Here is a 14,775-nt window from a genome sequence, read left to right on the forward strand (position 1 = left end):
ATGGGTATTCACAGACGCGGACTAAAGCTTTCTTGGCTGCTGCCTCAAAGCACACTGTGCGCTGTCTATCTTGCGTGCTGCACAATATCGTTTATTATTTAGTAAATATTGATATCTATGACTAGCTAGTTTATTGTGATGGTGCTTTGTTTTCTCTATTATTATGTTGCTCTTTGTTGTTTGCTGTCTCCTCTGTTTGTTTTTTTTGTTTGTTTTTTTTTTTCTCCATACAGGTGACCCAGGAGTTCTTTTTTTTTTTCTCTCTCTTCCCCCCCCTTCTCACCGTCTCTTCTCCCCTTTGGTTTTCTTTCTTTCTCTCCCCCTCTTTCTCTCATTCATTCCCCCTGTCCTATTTATTAAAAAAAAAAAAAAAAAAAAAAAAAAATGACAAAGGATGAACTGAAGCTCTGCCATCACGTAATGTCGCATACTGCTGTTTCTGATGTCATTTAGGAAGAAAAAAAAAAAAAAAAAAAGGAATGCAAAGAGCACACAGACTGACAGACAGACGGGAGAATACATACAGAGATTCCATTATTATGATTATTATGATTGTGATGATGATTGTGATTATTATATGTTTCTGTAACTTTAAAAATCAAGAGATTAAATGATGTTACACAATATTCAGCAGGTGTTAGGTCCTTCATGCGCAGGTTGTCTGTAGAGCTTACAGTAAATCACACATTTGATGTAAAACTTTCTTCAGATCAACAATATTTATGTGGATTTTCAGCTATGTGTTGCTTGTTGATGTTCTCTCTGCATATACGTTAGTAACACTGTTAATAGGGTTAGGGTCACTCTGATGTGCTCACTTCTAATCAGTCCCTGTGAAAATCTTATCATCAGCTCTGCCTGCTGTGTTTTTGCCACCGCCAACATATCCAAAACATACATAGCAGGTCTAATTCCTATCTTTTAAACCTTCCCTTTCACTCTTGCTGCTATCCTTCTGTCACAAATCACCCCTGACACTCATCTCCACCTGCTCCACCCTCTTGTTCCCTGTCTGTTGGTTTTGATTGCTGACTTCAGATATTTAAACTCATCCACTTTCATTACGTCTCCTTCTTTCTTCACTGCTACACATGTCTCCCTCTCATTCATACACATGTATTCCATCTTGCTTCCACTGACTTTTTTTCCTCCCCAGAGCATACCTCCATCTCTCCCGGCTCTCTTCCACCTGCTCCCTACTCTCACTACAGATCACACTGTCATCTTGCAAACATATACTAGCAGAAAGTCCATGGAGACTTGTGACTGATCTCATTTGTGTACCACTGCAAACAAGAAGGGGCTCAGAGTCAGTCCCTGATGTAATCCCACATCCACTCTGAATCCATCTGCCCTTCCTATCATCCTTATACATGTCCCGCTCCACCCTCAAACACATACACATACACTCCTGACTTCCTCATGCAGTACCACAATAATATACTTTCTCTAGATCCACAAAGACACAATGCAGCGTCTTCTGAACTTCTTTGTACTTCTACATCAACACCCTCAAAGCAAACATTGCATCTGCAGTGCTCTTTCTCAGCAGGAAGCCATGCTGCTGCTCACTGATCGTCACCTCTCTTCTAACCTAGCTTCAACAGTTCTTTCCCAGAGCTTCATGGTATGGCTCATCTGCTTTATTCCTCCGTAGTTGCTATAGCTCTGGACATCAATGTCCTTCCTGATGCAACCCTCCCCATTTATCTGGGCTTGGGACCAATCATAGTTGTGATTTTGCTTTTGACAACAGGGGTGGCAATATATGTGCTAATGGTCAACTGGCTCTCAGGGCCTGTTCCTTTTGCAGTGTGTGCAAGTTTCCACTTCTACTGCAATGCTAGATAAATGATGAAAACACTCACTGACACATCTAGTTACTTTTTACACTGCAATTATTGAGTTTGGACTAATAGAGAAACTCCAAAACAAACTCACTGATGCATGGAAACAATGAGATATTAGCATTTATTTGGAGTTGCGCATGTGTTTACCTGATGAATGTATAATGTACAGCTGGTGACATCGTCTGGGCTCATGTGTCAAGTTTCCCTCACATCCACTTTGATTAATATTTTTCATGCTCTTAATTTTAATACTTGAACTAGAAAAAGTCTCTCGAAAATTGGATAGGATGGAAGGACATTACATTCCTTATGGCACAACAAATGAAGCTGCAGAGCAGTTCTCGTTCAATTATCTGGCCAGCTGCTATGCAATCCTCCAACTCCAAGAAAAACATTAGCATCTGCTACAGGAAGAAAATTTAGCATACGATTTGACTTTTGGCCAAAACCTAATAACATATAATTCAGGGAGCCATAAAATAAAACAACTCTGTCCAATTTAATTTCTGCTGGCAGGCAGAATTCGTCACCTCTCGTGTTGCAGAGTATCATCTAAGCGTTCAATGAGACAGAAAATGATTCAACTAAACAACACAGTGGGGAATTCTGGCAACTATAACAGCAAAACTTGTGCCAGTTATTGCATTTTTCAAGTAAGCTACTCATTTCCGCCCGCTTGCAGAGATATCAGTCTTGCACCTGAGTATATTTTGAATATGAGAGTTTCCATTTACTTGGATTTGGAGTTGTGCAAACTTTTCGCTCATGCTTTATAAGCTATGTATTCCATGGGAATGCTTTTGATATTCTAATGAAAATTACACATTTATGCTTGGTGACTTGGTGGAACCCCAGCTCGTGAACAGTTGCCTTTCAGAAGAAGTTTTTGCGAAGTCTTCTAACACAAACGACACTTTCCTCATTGAATTGAGGCTTCTTTAACTTCTCGAAGTTACAATTCTTGTCACCTGCTGTGCTTCACCGCTCAACATTATTAATCATGATCACACGGTGTAATGAAACATCACTTTGCTAAGTCAACTGATTAGGTTAAAGCTTGTCTTTTCCCCAATGGAAGCCTGGATCCATTTATCACAACACTGTTTGCTTAAATATGACAGCTGCTGCAACACTCTTTGAATCCTTTGCTCCTTTTTTGAAAACGAGAGGTGAATGCTTAATAGGAATCTGATGCATTTATTTCCATAAATAACATTGGAACCGATGGAAGCAGACGCAACACCACTCAGCTGCTCCTCGCACACACACACACACACACACACACACACACACACACACACACACACACACACACACACACACACACACACACACACACGCACATAAAAAACTGGTAGACACACACATGGATGGGCACAAATCACTTGGGCGTGGATGTGCGTTCACCCAGAAAGGAGCTGTGTGATGATTCTCCCTCTCCATGTACCCTGTCTTGCAGTGATATTGTGTTATGAGTATTAGATTATTCTGTTATTATATGTTACCTTATATATGTAATCAAAGTAGTTGAATTAGAATACTGCTGTAGATCACATTATACCCTTTAATATAGAGTGTGTGAGCTGTATGTAGTTTAGTTCTCATTATACTTTTGAGTTAACAGAACATATTCACATATTAGTTCATTAGATAAATGTGCATCACTCTGTATCCTTGATCTGCTGGGAATGTGTTACACTGTTTTCTTGACATGCTTAATTGTTGAATCATGAAGAGAAGGTTGTAAGCAGGAGACTCTGTGTCTAAAGACAGGGGAGATAGACAGACCACATTCCACACCCCCACCTTACAGAAAGCAGAGAAACAACTGCCGAGGTCATAACTTAGGCGCTGTAACAGAGAAAAAATGTGATGTTTTGGCTTTTACGACTAGCTGGGGGCCACTAGAGACTATAAAAAGCTGAGCAACCCGTCACCATTTTGAGACATGTGCCTGACCCTCTGGTAGCATCTCTCCCGTCCGGACGTTGTAATGCTCTTATTGTTGAATTGTATGGAAATAAATGATTGTTGATTGAGCATTTATACACCGAGTATTGTCCTTCCTTCAGCCCAAAGATTCAAAGAATTGGGAGAATTGAACAACTTGGTGCCGTGTGACCCGGATCTTTGGGGTGCTGAGGAGGTGTAGATTTGGCCTTTGGTGAGATCGTGGGGCAAAGTGAACAGAAGGCCGGCCTAAAACAGAAAGGTAAGCACAGCCTGTTGTATTATAAATACCAAATGTGCATATTGGGCTTTCCAAATTAATCTGTTCACTGAGTCACATGTATTTTCACAGTAAATTTGTCGGTGTCTGGTTTTTGGCGCAAGATACTAACAACATAAGTTGAGGCTGAATTCCAGTGTGTTAAATAAACTGCTTCTACCGAGAAACTAATAAGACACTACGTTGAGCTAGTTGCAGTAAACTGCTTCTACCGAGAAACTAATAAGATACTACGTTGAGCTAGTTGCAGCCACTTTACCTTCCACATTTAATTTTGTCTAATACTGGCTTCTGTAGCAATAATACGTTAGAATTTCTTCTGAAGACGCGGCCATTAGTCCAGTACATTGAAGTCGAGGTTTGTTTATTTTGTTTATGGTGTCAGTGACGTCCTGGCTTTTGCCGGCTATGAAATAGAAGTTGATTTAAGGAAAAGCAGATGCTGGCTTCACGGTGCAGTTGAACGCTGGCAACGCGAGAGCGAAACACGTCCGTAGGTTTGGTTTATGATACGGCGTGTTCCGGTGGTGCGGCCGTGAAGTGCAGTAGTGGTTGGTGCTAATTTTAGTACATTGGATAGAGGTTTTGACGGTGGTTTGTGGCGTCAGTCGAGTATAAAGGGCTGCGGTCATAATACAAAGTAAAAATTTAGTACATAGCAACACCTGGTTTATGATGTCAGGTATAACTTCGGGGATGCAAGCATCACTTTTATGATGCGACTTTGCCCCGTGGTGGCGGTCATAAGCGCAGAGAAAGGGGTATTTTGGTCTATGGTGCAGTGTGCTTTAAGAAGATCTAATAGTTGAGCTCAGAGGTTTCTGTGCAAATTTCTGCTGATGAGAGGCGCTCTCTGTGTGTCACACTGATGGTGTAACGCGCTGTGTGTGTAAGGCGCGCTCTGGCCGTGGGTGAGGCGCGCTCTGAGTGTGCTTTTTGTGTGTGTGAAGTCTGAACACAGTGACAGTGACGGTTGATGTGTTTGATTAGGAGGACATTAGAGCAAATACACATTTTAGGATCAAAGGTTGATGCCTAGTGTACCTGTGGAACATTTTGCCCTAGGAGTGGCGACCCTCCTGTCCGTGGACGCGTGGCCAGGACCGGCGTCGTCCGGGTGCCGAGGTGGTGACTTGGGGAGGTGAGGGCCCCCGCATAGCTACGGAAATAACACTGGAACGGCCGTGTAATCACGGGTTCACATTTATTCCGGACTAGAACAAGACACATTTTGCGAACAAACGTTGAGTCTAGATTAGTAAAGAAATATAAAAAGGTTGAATTCCTCGTTTCAGTGGTTGAAATTGTTGTGTGCCTGTCCCCTGACGAGTGTGAAATTAAAATAAAGAGGGAATTTGGAGCCACATGGAGATAGACGGGCATAATTGGGTGTATTACTCTGTGGTGTAATAAAAATAAAAAGGAGAGACAGTAAGAGGTGTGCAGTGGAGAATTATGGAGGAGTACAGAGAGGAATGTGTTGGGAGACTGGCGTACAGTTTACGCTGTCAAGGTAGGCGGGTTGCCTGCTTATCGGTTTAACAGTGATGAAAATGAAATTAAATAAATCTCTTAGTGTGTTAATACAGGAAGCTGCGGACCTGGACCAACTGCCCCCACAAGCACAGCGGCCGAAGCAAAATTATAGGTAATGGGAACCACACCCAGCACGAATCAGCAGCTGTGAAAAAGACAGCAGCGAGGAGAGAATTAGAGGAGAAATTAAGAGAAGTTTTAACACATAAAATTGGGGCCAACGGACTTGTGGAGGTTGGGAAGGCGTCCGGAGCATCACAACAAAAAGGTGAAACAAAAACACACACAAGCAGAGAAATCTGAGAGAAAGGCTCCTTTTAAGGTAACGCCTAGTTTGAGAAAAGATAAAATTAACCTGCTTTTATACAAATGCACATACACGCAATGAAGAAACAGCTTACACTCATGAACACGTGAAGATTTTCCAGCAAGGTTAAAGAAAAATTAACATACTTAAATGATGAAGTCTATACATTACTGACAAAGAAACCCTCTGGGTTGCAGGACAACAATTTAACTAAAAAAAAAAAAAAAAAAAAAAAAAAAAAAAGGAACACTGGTCTAACCAACCAGGCAAGACACAACAAATTTAGTGGTAAAAAGATTCAAATTGTGACATGTTTTCTGTTGATTGATTAATAAAAGTGATTACTGAATGAAAGAAAATTCCTTTTTTGGGTTTTTAAACATGATCTTAAGAATTTTAATATGTACTTGTGTTGTCCTGTCAACTTGGTGGGTTAGGAGTTGATTATATCGGGAGAGAAAAAACAAAAAAAAAAAAAGGGGGAGAGAAGGCTGACACAGGGCCTGGTCCCGGTGTGTCTCCCCTCTGAATAACACAGCGAACACAACATCATTTTCCTGTTCGTTTGTTTTTGTTTTGTTTTTGTTTTTTCTATACATATTTAATTACAGGCTGCTTTGCCGGCCCTGAAAGCCGAGGCTGACTGGACTCCTGCTCTCCCCCATACGTGACACTGACCAAATGCTGCAACAGCTGGACCCACAACAACGACCTGAGAATGTCAACAGACCTGCAGGAATGTGATCTCATGCAGCCGAGACGGAGAGCACTAAACCTAAGGCCCGTTTCACTACACGGGGGAAAATTCCCAGACTGCGTCAGCTGACAGAGCTGTGACGAGACGCCCGCCAAGCCCGAATGAAAAGTAAGGCCGAGCGAAAGAATGCTGACCTTGATAACTTTGCATTCACACTGTGCAGGACAGTGATGGACCAACACGGATGATCGGGTGGCGAAAAAGGGCGTGACCGAGACAAGAGGAGTAACTGAGGACAGAAGGCACCTCAGAATGGACAAAAACACAGAAGAAGATGCAGGTTTCACCTGCGGTGAACATCGACACTGGAGAAAGGACTGCCCCAATTGGGGTCAGAACCAGGACGGACTGAATTTTGAGCAGCAGCAGCAGCAATGGTCGCCAACAAACTGAAAAGGAGGGGGGGCAGGACCCCAGGGCATGCTTCAGGCCGTGGTTTACCCAGAACACCAGAACAGGAAAGTGATGAACACACACACACACACACACACACACACACACACACACACACACACACACACACACACACACACACACACGTCTCCAAACACACAGATTCAGAATGAAGTGAAATACACACATGAACACGTGCACTCGTTGAGTGAGTGAGAAATGACACACACACACACACACACACACACACACACACACACACACACACACACACACACACACACACACACACGGGAATGTTGATTCACTGAGAAGTGATGCACACACATACACATGCACACGCTTGTGCAATGAAGAGTGATCCACATACACACACACACACACACACACACACACACACACACACACACACACTGATGCAATGAAGAATGCTTTGCTTATGCTGATATGCAAAATGCTGCACACAAACATCCCAATGCATAATTTTTATGAGGAGCCATTGATTACCATTGATTACTTAGAATGTGTTATATGTCACCTAGAAGGCATTTATGTAGATTTTAGGAATAAGCTCTAAAATGGTTTGGTTATGAAAACAATGTCTGTGCGTGATGTCTGTTTATGGCTCAAGGCCTTGACTGAATTCTTTGCTGTGCTTCACACAGCCCTGATGAGGAACAGTGGCACAGAGTGAAATTGATGAATTAATAGTGTAAGTTTAGGTCGGAGTACGGCATTTTCTGTGATTGAGTTTTAATTCAAGGAGGAACAAAAGGTGTTACGGCACCTGAGGTTCTCATTCCCACACAATATTGTCCCAGCAGGAAGCAAAATGTTCCTGTGAATTTCTGGTTGATTGTTTGGTTTTGTTTAGCGCTAGCTTGATTTTATCAGTGAGCTTTGGCTTGTGTTCTTTCTCGTAAGCGAGAGAGGGATAGTTTTATGCTTGGACATGTCTGCAACGGGCCCTAGTTTGTGTTATTTTAGTAGTATTTTGTTGGTTATGTCTGTTTTCGTTTTGTTACAGTGCACTGGAGAAAAAACATCTGAGAGGTGTGATCCACCGGTGGTGATATGTTGATATTTTGTGAGTTCATGATTTAACAATCAGCTCTTTAAACAAGGCCTGAAAGATTGAAATTTAAAGCGCTATAAAATATTATTACTGTAAACAGTTGCAAAGTGTGCTTCTCCATGATTGTAATTGGCTTGGGAGAAATTCACTTATAGGGAACACTGATCTAAAAGGATTGCACCGAGTCAATCCGGCCCAAAAAACAACAAGGAATTGTTTTCCTTTAAAATGATGACGTCATCTTGCTGGTGATGAAGGCTCGAATAGGTTGCGCGGGAGACTCCATTATCAGCAACATCTGGTATGAATGTGTATGGAGGTATGCATGTGAATGGACTGTGATGGACTGACGACTAAAAGCTTTGACTGACTTGATACTGAGACAATGACTGCACCCACTTTAGGATTAGTAAATGCCAATAAACAATTCATAAACAATTCACCCAGCCGACAAGAGAAGGGTGGATGCTTCGCTTTGTTTTGTTTTGTTTTTTCAGGAGCAGGAGGATAAGAGAGACTGGAGGAGGAGACTCTAGCTTCACATAAGTATGAACTGCAGACTTAACACTGTGGTTGCTGATTTTGAGTTACTGATGTTTGCATTAAGAAAACTGTGCTATATTAGCTGTGTTTTGAGTAAGGTATCATGTTATATTATTGGGAATGCCAAATGCTACAGTGGAGAAGACTTTTGATACCACTCATGACTGGAATATGTTACTATTAACCACAGCAGGCCACTGTAAAAAGTCAATTAAATTTTATAGAGGAAAATCGCAAAAATTGAACAATACCTATGAATGACTGGCCACATTCAGAATAGAGATATGCAAGAATAAACATTGGTCCACATGATTTAGGTTCTCACTTGAAATAGTAAGTTATTAAATGTAGAATATAATCGACAGGGACATTTGATAGGATGTGGTACTGCAAAAGAACAAGAGCAAAGTAAATAAAGAAAATATTGTGTTTAGTTTGGATAAATTCAAATTAAAATGTACCATTACACTCAGAGGATCAATATGGAATAAAACATATGCAAAACTTGTAGGAAGTACATGACTGATAACTGTTCTGTCCTGAGCGTTTGTTTCCAGAGCACCCACTTGACCACATCAACAGTTTCTCGCCACCGAGGAGGGGTACTTGCAAAAAGAATAAAATAAAAATCTGAGTTTAACAAAACATTTTAAATGTAAATATCAAGCTTACCTTTCTTTTTCCATGAAATGTGCTTGTGGGCACGCCAGCCATTTTGAAAAGGTGGGCAAAGCAATTGGCAAGGCCACACCCCCACACATGTGATATAATTTTAAAGGTACTGTTGCCCTCTCTAAGAAACATCAGGAATTAGAGGAGTGGCAAGTAGAGTATGCGAGCTACAAGCAAAAACTAAAATGTGTACTACAGTGTGCAAAAATGAAATACTGGGTCATCAGGGGGACATGAGGGACATTTATAAAACTAAAAGTCCCACTAACCTTAAAGTGCACTTGAAAAGCTCACACAAGAAGGTTAACCTAGCTTACCTAGAAGACCTCATCAGGGGGAGCACACTCCCCCTCCTTGAAGAGCTCACCCACTCAACCCGCATCCCCAGAAAACAGCTAACCCCAGATAAGGCAGCGTGATGCATCCCGAGACAACAGGACTGGGACATCTAAATAAAGGTGTGAAACAATCGCCTTCAAAAGGTTATCAATTCACTTCAACCAAAATTAGGACCACACGGTGCGGCAAGAGTTAATAGTTATTAGTCTCAACACCCAAGGATAACCAGAAGAGCATGACTGATATGATGGAACTGGGATTTTGTTACACTTAATTTTTGCAAAACACAAATAAAACTAAATTGAAACTAAGGATTTTCAGAAAATAAAAACTACACTAAACTAGCAAAGAATTGGTAAAAACTGATTACAACTGGTAAAAATTGAAAATCTGGAGTCGAAACTAAATAAAAATAACAACTAATGGAAATGGCGAAAAGTTTAAAACCCTGGTGCAGAGATTGGCAAATCTGACCAGGAAACGTTATAAAATGGATTGTCAGGATAGTCAGCGTTAAAGCCACTTTTGACAGTCCATACTAGGATGGCATTGGACATCTTCGGGGCAGAAAAGGGTTGGTGTGACCAAGGTGTGGTTTGGCTTGTTGTATGTACATTTCAAAATGTTACAGCTCTGGATGGACCAGTTACCAGATATGATGTCACTAACCTTCTCTTTTAAGTGTCTAGCTCCAATGAATTGACACATGGGAGTGTGTCAAAAAGGGGGAGTTGAGTCCGAACATCAAACAATGGTGTTATGAACATTTTATGACTTTATTTGTGTGTTTAATAATTTAGCTATGGTAAAACTTAAGCTTATAATGTGTTAGACTTAGAAAGGGTTCACTAATTTTTGATTTCTTTTACACACACATAGATTATGATTAGAATAAGTCCTGAACATAATATTTTAAACCAAATTTGAATCATTAGAAGAACAATGGATAACAATATTAGATTATCAAGGCTAGGGAGAGAGGTGTTTTGGTTTTCTGTCTCTTGCAGAGAAAGGAACAGACACCAGACGGGGACCCGGAGATGTTAGGACCCTTCACAGCAGGGACAGATGTAGGGACTGCCGAGACAGCAACTGGGGTCAAGTGTCATGACGTTTGGGCTCCTGGAGAAGATGGATCCCACAAACACAGCAATAACCATGAAGGGGTTGGCGAAAACCAGGAACACCAGACCAACGAGGTTCAAGAGGCTCTTGGCAAAAAGGGGGACACGGCGGTGAACCCAAAACACACAGATCCTTGTTTGAAATCGGGGCAGAATAATCCCCAGAACTGTGCAATGACTAAAGGGTGGTCTAACCCCGGAGGTCGAAGAAAGAAGCTGAGAATCACCCAACTGGAAGACACTGGTAGCTGCAGCAATAAAAATAAAGGTTAAAAGCTCCTTAGACAGAGGTTCTAGTCTAAGTACATTTGAAAGGTATAAGGTGGCATTAAAATGGGAGTGGAAAACTGGAGCACCAAAATAAAGCTGTGGGAGAATTGGGGAGTGATGGGAGAGTCATCTGTAACTGCTGTTATGGTTGTAAATCTAACTTTGCTTGCATCTGAACTGCGTGAACACAGAGGTCATCCCACATATGGTCCACCCGTTAAAAGGGGACAGAGGGCCTCAGGATCAAGAAAACCTGGACCTTGCAACCCTGGAGTGCATGTTGTAAGTGATCTCTTTCAGAGATCAAAAGGGGGAATTATTAGATTATTCTGTTATTATATGTTACCTTATATATGTAATCAAAGTAGTTGAATTAGAATACTGCTGTAGATCACATTATACCCTTTAATATAGAGTGTGTGAGCTGTATGTAGTTTAGTTCTCATTATACTTTTGAGTTAACAGAACATATTCACATATTAGTTCATTAGATAAATGTGCATCACTCTGTATCCTTGATCTGCTGGGAATGTGTTACACTGTTTTCTTGACATGCTTAATTGTTGAATCATGAAGAGAAGGTTGTAAGCAGGAGACTCTGTGTCTAAAGACAGGGGAGATAGACAGACCACATTCCACACCCCCACCTTACAGAAAGCAGAGAAACAACTGCCGAGGTCATAACTTAGGCGCTGTAACAGAGAAAAAATGTGATGTTTTGGCTTTTACGACTAGCTGGGGGCCACTAGAGACTATAAAAAGCTGAGCAACCCGTCACCATTTTGAGACATGTGCCTGACCCTCTGGTAGCATCTCTCCCGTCCGGACGTTGTAATGCTCTTATTGTTGAATTGTATGGAAATAAATGATTGTTGATTGAGCATTTATACACAGAGTATTGTCCTTCCTTCAGCCCAAAGATTCAAAGAATTGGGAGAATTCAACTTCTCGAAGTTACAATTCTTGTCACCTGCTGTGCTTCACCGCTCAACATTATTAATCATGATCACACGGTGTAATGAAACATCACTTTGCTAAGTCAACTGATTAGGTTAAAGCTTGTCTTTTCCCCAATGGAAGCCTGGATCCATTTATCACAACACTGTTTGCTTAAATATGACAGCTGCTGCAACACTCTTTGAATCCTTTGCTCCTTTTTTGAAAACGAGAGGTGAATGCTTAATAGGAATCTGATGCATTTATTTCCATAAATAACATTGGAACCGATGGAAGCAGACGCAACACCACTCAGCTGCTCCTCGCACACACACACACACACACACACACACACACACACACACACACACACACACACACACACACACACACACACACACACACACACACGCACATAAAAAACTGGTAGACACACACATGGATGGGCACAAATCACTTGGGCGTGGATGTGCGTTCACCCAGAAAGGAGCTGTGTGATGATTCTCCCTCTCCATGTACCCTGTCTTGCAGTGATATTGTGTTATGAGTCATTAGTTTTCGAGGCTGTGCCCGCAGTCCAAAGATGTGAATTTAAACAAAACAGAGAAATGTGAGGACGGACTCTGTAGTTTGATTTCACAATGAAACATGAGTGAAGCCATGGAGATAAGAATACGTGTTCTATATTTATGCTGCTATTGAAAATTAGAGCTACTGGACAATAAACAAGAGACGTTACAGCAGAAATCCTTGAGAGCAAAGCAGGATGAAAGAAATTCCTCTTACAGACCTTAGGTTATTGTTAAATGACAAATCGCTTGTTTTCTGGGAATTCTTTCTACAGTCTGCGTTTTGCAGATAAGCTCATCTCAGGTATTCATCACTGCTACGATGTCTGTAGGGTAGAAGAACGCTTTTTAATCCGAATGCTGTGAAGAAAAACAACTTATAACTCAAGGAAGCAAAGGATTTATAGTTTAAAAAAAGACAAAAAAACATAACTTTTTAGAGAAGATAAGACACCCAAAGCACATTTTAAAGGTATGAATCAATGCTCACAACATGTTCTTTTTTGTTTTGTTTTTTTGAATGAAGAATTCAGCTTATCTTGACACAGGAATGTATTTTGTTTGTTTATAAACTGGTTTTTAGTTAATGAACAGATTTAAACTCAATTTCAATATAGACACAGAATGCTCATTTCAGAGCATTCATTTTTTTAGACTGTTATTTATTTCTGTATTTGTTTTCTGCTGCTTTTTACTTTCATGCAATGTAATTTAATTAAACTGCAGTACCGCTGTAAAGTTTTCAGTTATTGATGTGATACAAAATAATTCATTAACAGTTTCAAGTACTGATGACAGGATAATGTTGGCATTTCATAAACTTACAACATTAAAAAAGCATTTAATTGCAGAAGTGATTAAAGTAAACACTAGAGATGCACCGATCATTTGGCCAGGGTCACAAAATCACTTAAATCACCTTCACTGAGCTGAACTTAAAATGGACAGTCTGAAAAAGCCGAGAGAGGCAAAGTGGAAAAAGTTAAAGCCATACAGTCCCCAGAGCCAGCCACAAACCAAAAGCCTCAGTATGAGCAAAGGATCAAAGCTGTTACAAGAGAAATGAAAGAGAGGAAAAGGGTTGTTAGCTGCTGAATTTACAGTTGTGGTCAGAGGTTTAGATACACATGTCATAGACATCAATGCCATGATATTTCTATTTGTAATCATTTCTGAACTGTTCTCTTTTGACAGCACTCATTAGATTTATCAATAATCAGAACAAGTATGAGTTATTTTGTTGTGTCACCACTTATCTGAGGGCTGGAAGATGACCTAAACTGTCACTCTTAGAACCAACCCAGGAAGCACCAAGGCTCAGGAACCCCATCAGTTTAAATACACTCTACCAACTCTGCCAAGAAGATCAAATATCCAGCACAAATTATCCCAGACATTTGTTGATAGCTACCAAATGTGTCTGGCAGAGGTGCAACTTGCTAAGGGACAATTAACTAAACATTAGCAGGCATGGATGCATAATTTTGAGCCTGTGTGGATTAGAGAAAATCCACAACCGATTTTTGAAAGTCTTTAAAGATGTGTGCTGTACCATCATTTTACCCTGGAAAGAGAACAGCTTAAAGAAAGAGTTAAAAACAACTCAAATTACCATGGTACTCATCATGGTATTCATGCCCATGATGAGTATATTTAAACCTCTGATCACAATAAATAAGCCAGACAATTATATACGTACCTGACATTTGTTTTGTCATATAAATATAATGGTCATGTTTCTATTTCTTAAGGTAAAATGTGCCATACAACAGGGGCACAATTAATGATGCATACATTTTAAAAAGAGAAAATCATGAAACTTACTGTTCGATAAGCTACAACATTGGAATGCTCCAGGAGAATTTCAATCGGTGCATCTCTAGTAAAGGCCATGGGGGGTCATTCCAGGTAAACTGAATATTGACAGTCCTGAGTCAAACAAATGGAAATTCAGTGATAAGATTTTTCTGTCACAGGGTATTTTTAGGGGTGGGGTTAATTCACATAGAGATCTGGTATCCTGTCCTCTGACATTACCAGTTTAGAATTTTGTAAGTCGATTAATTAAAATGTGAAACCATTATGGCAGTGTCACTGGCAAACAGTGCATCTATAAGAGGGTCATTTTGGATTTAATGATAACAGCTTTCCTCCACTGCTGGAGATATAACATA

The 14,775-nt window shown here is 40.6% G+C and overlaps 1 long non-coding RNA gene across 1 annotated transcript; it reads left to right on the forward strand.

The window, feature by feature from the left end:
* The first annotated feature begins 3,334 nt into the window (after positions 1 to 3,334).
* On the forward strand, positions 3,335 to 7,234 carry LOC146665785 (uncharacterized). Its single transcript, XR_014912665.1, has 2 exons — positions 3,335 to 4,062; positions 5,657 to 7,234. It is a non-coding gene; the product is annotated as an uncharacterized LOC146665785 (long non-coding RNA).
* Positions 7,235 to 14,775: the final 7,541 nt, after the last annotated feature.

The sequence above is a fragment of the Rhamphochromis longiceps genome, linkage group LG7 (assembly GCF_057381845.1).
Source record: "Rhamphochromis longiceps isolate RC_006_pf linkage group LG7, R_longiceps_female_GT1.1, whole genome shotgun sequence".
NCBI lineage: Eukaryota > Metazoa > Chordata > Actinopteri > Cichliformes > Cichlidae > Rhamphochromis > Rhamphochromis longiceps.